This window comes from Chinchilla lanigera, unplaced genomic scaffold (genome assembly GCF_000276665.1).
Source record: "Chinchilla lanigera isolate Chin_1 unplaced genomic scaffold, ChiLan1.0 scaffold00018, whole genome shotgun sequence".
Classification (NCBI taxonomy): Eukaryota; Metazoa; Chordata; class Mammalia; order Rodentia; family Chinchillidae; genus Chinchilla; species Chinchilla lanigera.
In genome coordinates this window covers 6474155-6480650 of record NW_004955419.1, presented here as the reverse complement: position 1 = coordinate 6480650, position 6496 = coordinate 6474155, and the positions used below count along the sequence as shown (strand labels likewise).

Here is a 6496-nt window from a genome sequence, read left to right as displayed (position 1 = left end):
TTGTTGTTGTTGTTGGGTTTTTTTGTCTTTTCGAGACAAGGTCTTGCTATGCAGTTCAGGCTGGCCTTGAACTCACTTTGTAGCACAGGCTGGCCTCAAACTTGCAACAATCCCTGAGTGCTGGGATTACAGGCATGCACCACCATGCCCAGCTTTTAGTAAATTAAAGACTTAAAGGCAAAGAGAAACTTTAAAACTTTTAGAAGAAAATATTCTTATACCTCACAAAGGTAAGTGTACTGATACACAGAGCACTGCTCATGAAGAAAAGTATGGATCAGTGCTAATATCCACATTAAAATGCTCAATATCCAGAAAAGACATGTCAGCAAATTAATAGTAAACTCAGAGATAGAGATATTTGTAACCTAGCTACCCAACAAGGATTGGTATCTAGGCTATATGAAGAACCCTTGCAAATAACCAGGGCAAGACAGAGTTCTTCATATCACACCTGACTAAATTCCTGGATGGCATATCACTGGGCCGGGCACTTACCGCAACTGAAGAGGCATAAATGTTTGCTTATCAGTACACCTAATGAGTCAGGGCCACATCAGTCTGGCACACTGCCACTACACCCAGGACACACTGCATGCCTGGACAAATGGCATCAACCTGTGCTGGCTGGAGGGAAGGACAAGTTTATGGACAAATGCAGAACCTGCAATGAGATTCCTGATGTACTGCCTCATCTCGGAGGTGAGCCTCTTGAGGGTCATTCTATTGATCCCACTGACTTGATAAAAATCTTGTCTACTTCCTGCATGTCCATTCAGCTGAGGCCTTTTGCTGCCAGCCTCCACCCTCTCACACTTTGTCCTCCTGTCTCTGAACAAGGTCCTTTTCTTCCTCAGGGAAATTGTCTCTTTGTGACCCTTGGAGAGAACCGTCTATAAGGGTGGGCAGAATCAACATTCTCAAAGTGTGATGAGTGTTTCTCACAGAAACACTGGAAGAAGGGAATTCTAGCCTTCCACAGAACCAGAAAAACACAAAGCCCCAGGCCCCCAAGGATGGCCAGTCCCAGGCCTCATTTACAGATGAGGAAATGAGATCCAGATGGAGGAGTGACTTCCTTAAAAACCACAGACTCAGAATTTTCAGAGCCAAGATTCATTCCTGAGGCTCTCAGAGGCTCCTCAGCCATAGGCAGGTGGGGAAATTTCCAGGTTCAAAGGTGTTTTTTGAAGATGCTAGTGGAAGGAGTAGGACTACTCAGGAAAAGAGCAAGGTGAGTGCGAGAGCTGGGCTTAGGGGGAAGTGACGTAAGCAGAGCCCTTGGGAAAGGATGTCAGGCAGGGGGACTTCCTGTGCCCAGGTGCAGGAAAGGCAATGGAGAGCACAGGGCTGGCTAGAGTGGCCAGTGAGGATTGGTAGCAGAGCAGCTTGGGAGTCACATTTTATTTGTCCTTAGAGAGCAGCCCTCAGAGGATCTCTGATCAGGGACAGTGACGTGGTGGAACTAGTATTTAAAAGGGAGGCTTCTGTCCTGGTCACCAAGTCTTTGCTGGAAAACGAAGTCATAAGGACAGAAAACAAAGAGGAGGGAGGGTGAGAGGGAAGCGGGGGGAGAGAGAGAGAGAAAGAGAGAGAGAGAGAGAGAGAGAGAGAGAGAGAGAGAGAGAAAGGCTTTCTGACTTAAGACTGACATCAGATCAATTGCTTTTCTCCTGGCTTGACAATAAACAAGACCAGAAGGACTGAGTTGTCCATCGATATCACTGTCCTTTATTGACCCCAAGAAAATGCTGTTAAAATCTATTTCCAGGGGAGGATATAGTCTATGTTCTTATTTAGTTATGTATTTGGAAGTCCTTTCTTTTCTAATGATATTAAATTCTACCTCTGGCATTCACAGATATCTAATTTTAAAAGGCAGAAATGTAGAAAGCCAAGTATTTTTATGCCCTTGGGTTCATTTTTCAAAAACCTGCCTGTGGTTCCAAGGGCCAAAGAATTCTGCCAGTTGAAAGAAAAATTTTACCTATGCAACCAAAATTTATAAAGTGACATTCCATCAGTTTTACAAATATGCGCCTTCTAACCTTCAAAAAAAAAGGTCATAGAAGTAATTAATCCACTTGAGTGGACAGAACCTTTGCTGCGTAAACCCTTTTATACTTTTGAATTGTTGTTCTATGAGAATGTCATCTATTTTTCAAATTAAGTACATAAATAAAATTTGAAAGCATAAATATAAAAAGGCCAGTGTACCCGGTCTTCTCAAGAGTTTGCTATTTTCATGACATTGGAAATAAAATATGAATCTAATAAAACAAAACTGCTATTAACCTGGGTTCAAGTTCTGTCCCTATAATTCCATAAACTATGAAACTTGGGGGGGTAAAAATCACTTCACCTCCCTGAGCCTCAATTATCTTAACTGTAAAATGGGGAATAAGATCATTAGTTCTTCTTCCCAGGGACTAGTAAAGATTAATTAAAAAAAAAAAACAGGGCTGGGGATTTAGCTCAGCGGCAAAAGCGCCTGCCTGGCAAGCGCAAGGTCGTGAGTTTGGTTCCCGGTACCGGAGAAAAACCAAAAAAAAAAAAAAAAAAAAAAAAAAACAGACATAATGTGTGTTCTTGCAAAACGGGCCTTAAATATAAAAAAGACAGCAAATAAATGTGATCTCCTCCCATCAATTATATAATAGATTCTTTGAATTCTTCAGTCACCAAGTCACTGGCTTCCATTTTTCCCTATATCCTCGCTTCTTCACGCAGGCCACCTTGGAGAGTTTGACCTCCCCCAACCACCCCATTTAAGGGACCTTCCCCATCCCATCACTCCTTGTCCCCCTACGTACCTTACTTTACTTTTCCCTACAACACTGAGGATCCGGTGAGTGAGGCGTCCCTTCCAAGGGCAGCCAAGACTTCCGTCATCTTTCTGACCTGATCAAATCTCCCTGCACTGTGCCTCCATGTGTCATGAGCAGAAGAGTGAATGAAGGTAAAAGGGCTGAGGCTTGAAGCTACCCCAGCCTTCCAGGGATGATGAAGAGGACAGGGCAGAAAGACGAAAATCCTTGGGTCCTGCGGGGCATTAACCACCCATCAGAGCAGCCCAGCTGCATGTTTAAGCCACTCTGAGTTATGTCTCTGGGTCCACAGAGCTGACATTCTCATAAAAATTACCTCTGTTCTGGTAGGAAATGCGGATCTGCCAGGAAGCTGGATCCCATCCTGCCTCAGCCTTTCCCAGCTGTGGGCTTCGGGCAAGTGGCCGCTCCTTTCAGAAGCTCAGTGTCCTCATCTGTACCATGAGGAATCCTACATGACAGATCAATGAGAGGATCAATAAGAGGAGGCAGTGAGGCACTGGCAGTACGGGACACCTATGATTTTTATCAGGACACTGAGGAATGAACCTCAGAGGGTGGAATGTCAGGAGCTGTAACAGGCCATTGGGAAGGTATTGGGGAAGATGGACATTCAAATCATAACTGAGGGCGGTGACCAACTTCTCATTCCCAAGAATCCAGCTTTGTGCCTCTTTGGGCAGGAAGTCGGAGGACAGTCCTCATTGTAAATGCTCGCCGTGGTAGCTGGTCTCTTCCACACTGTACTTCACACGTGCTGGGGTGCTGACAAAATGCCTATTGCCTTGACCACAGATCATTCTTGGAAGATGTTAATGCTTCTGTCTCTGTAAAGTGAGGACCATTTGTTTAGAATATTTACTGAATACCTACTATGGGCTAGACCTTATGCCTATGACATGGCATAGGGATACGAGGTCACATGTGCTGAGTGAAATCCACACGTGGAGAGCATTTTGACCCTTTTCAGAGGCCTTAGGCCCAGTGTCTTTTCAGGGACAAGTATCCCTGTGGGTGCCCAGCGTTGTTGCTACAGGTAGCATTTGTGTCAGCCTTCTGGTTGACCCCACTTTTTCAATCCAAGCAAGTGAGACTTGGTCAGGTCACTTCTACCCGGGAAAGCCCAGAGCGTCGACTCCCTCCAGAAGATACTCCATTGTTTTCCCTACACCCCAGATGTCCCATCTATATAAAGAACCCGCAGGGTTGGGCCGGGGATATAGCTCAGTGGCACGGTGCCTACCTGGCAAACGCAAGGTCCTAAGTTCAATTCCCGGTACTAAAAGGAAAAAAAAAAAAAAGAACCAGCCAGGTGGCGGGATCTCCGCAGACACACAGGCATCTGGTAGTCAGCACGGTGTGTTCTCTGAGGTTACCAGGGTTTGATCTTGAGCCTCCACTGTACAATTGTCAAAGCAAGTGTAAAAATTTACTTGAGTTGAGAACAGAGCCTGGAATGAGGTAGGCGCTCCTTTTGTGGGCTCTCCTTGTGACTACCGTCAGCATCATCAACATCCTCACCAGCAGCACCATCACCAGCACCACCACCGCCATAACCGTCAGCACCAACATGACACCACCGCGACCATCATCACCACCACCACTGTCCTCAATATCTAGCCCCATTAGGTTGTTTGCTGATGTGGCTGGTGTGGAGAAAGTAGACATCTGGACAGAAGCCCCTGCTCATGCTTCTTTCCTTAGCCTACCACCACCCTAGGAGGTCATTAGTATCCTCAGTCCAAGGCAGTCATGTTGGCCTGATTAGAAGATAAAAGCTTGGAGCAAGGCAAGCCAAGAAAGATTTTCAGGTTGCATTTCTTATAAGTACAACACAGCACTGCAGCCACTCATCCCCTGAGACAGCTACTGGTAGGGAGAGGAGGGGTAGGAGGGGAGAGGATGAAGCGGTGGGGGGAGCAAAGGATAAAGGTGGAGGCAAGAGCAGGGAAGGCAGAAAGGACAGGGGAGGGGGTTGTAGGAAAAACCCTCTGATGCAAGACCTCTCTAGAAACAATGCCCCTCCACGGTCTTTGCTTCCTGAGAAAGCAAGCTGGGCATGTGCTTGGAGGGCTGCCGTGCCTGCCTGTTTGTTGTCTGGTGTGTACGTGCTGGTGTGTTTGTGACTGAATGTGCGTGCTTGAGTGGGCATCTGTGTGTGTAGATATGCCTGTATCTCGATGTGTCCATGTGTCTGCCAGCCTACACAGCGTCTGCTATCTATTAAGTGCTCAGCCAATGTCTGGTAACTGAACGAATGTGTGCAGGGGTGTGTGTGTGTGTTTGTAGGAATCTGCATGGGTCTGCACATGTGTGGCTGCATCTGTATTCCCCTGTGTTCACTGGACTGTGTCTGCTTGTGCTGTGGGGTGGGGGTGGGGTGTGGATGGATGAGTGCTGTGTGCCAGGCATGCCCATGCCTAGGTGGGCTGGGTGCTTGGCATATAAGCGCACATTTCCAGAGCATGCTGCTGCCCCACTGAATGCAAGGAAGCAGACATTTGGGTGTCAGTATGAGTTTGTGTGCAAGGGTAGCACCTGGGCTCGTCTCAGACACGTGGCTGCAACTGTGTGTGCACGTGCATTTTGAGGGCCCATGTACCCGGCACCTGCATGAGCAGCTCAGATGGTTGTGATGTAGTCACAGACACAGGGACAAAGCACGAACAAAATCCTGGTCCCTTAACCTGTTACTCATCAAAAGCATGACTTCTGTTTTCTCCTAAGATAGGCAGGGACTTAAAAGTGGATTTTGCTAAAAGCCATGACTCTTCATTGGGGCCTACGAGTGCTGAGTAGGTGACTAAAAGTAGAACAAAGCCTGACCTTTATTTTCTTTTTGTTGTGGTGGTGTTTTTTGTTTTTTGTTTTTGTTTTTGTTAAGACAGGATCTCATATATTTCAGGCTGGCCTTGAACTCACTATGCAGCCCAGCCTGGCCTCAAATTCATGGTGACCTCCTGCCCCAGCCTCCTATTAGGATCACAGGTGTGTGCCACCACGCCCAGGCTTGACCTTCATTTTCAAAACCCTGGGTCAAATTCTTCTTTGCTTTCTATATAGACATGTTAGTCACCTAGGGAGTGTCTGTCTAAAAATTAGCAAAACAAGATTTATTAGCCTTAAGTATATCTACCCTCTCTCATTCCCTTTCAAGATAGGGGATATCAAGATAAAGGTAATTTAAGTACCTTGCAGAATTTTTTTTTGTACTGGGAATTGAACTCGGGACCTCGCACTAGCCAGGCAGGTGCCATTGCCACTAAGCTATACCCCTGACCCAGTTTGCAGAATTTAAAGGGTCATCTGATGACCAGCCAGTTCCAGAAACAACTACCCACCCCACTTTGGAGCAACATCTAAAAGTCCCCAGCTATTGTCCTCTAACTGTAGTCACGTGGGTCCCAGGAGGGGAGTCTCACATGACTGAAGCCACCAAAAAAGAGACAATCACTGCTCATGGGGATTCCCCTCACACCATGAGGATTCCTCCAGAGTGATGAAATCAGGCCTGGGATAATGACCAGCAAGACATGGCCCCCACCCAGCTGAGCCTTAAAAGCTGGCCTCCTGCCTGTGTGGGTAGAATGTGCCTCTCTAGCTGCTCAAGCAGGAGTCCTTTTCTATCTTCTTACTCTCCTTCATTAAGGGCTGCCTTGATCACCATT

General features: G+C 46.6%; 1 long non-coding RNA gene across 1 annotated transcript; it reads right to left on the bottom strand.

The window, feature by feature from the left end:
• Positions 1–2579: 2579 nt before the first annotated feature.
• LOC106148305 lies at positions 2580–5704 on the bottom strand. Its single transcript, XR_001233624.1, has 3 exons — positions 4072–5704; positions 3145–3655; positions 2580–3042 (listed from the first exon to the last, which is right to left on the bottom strand). It is a non-coding gene; the product is annotated as an uncharacterized LOC106148305 (long non-coding RNA).
• Between the last annotated feature and the right edge of the window lie 792 nt (positions 5705–6496).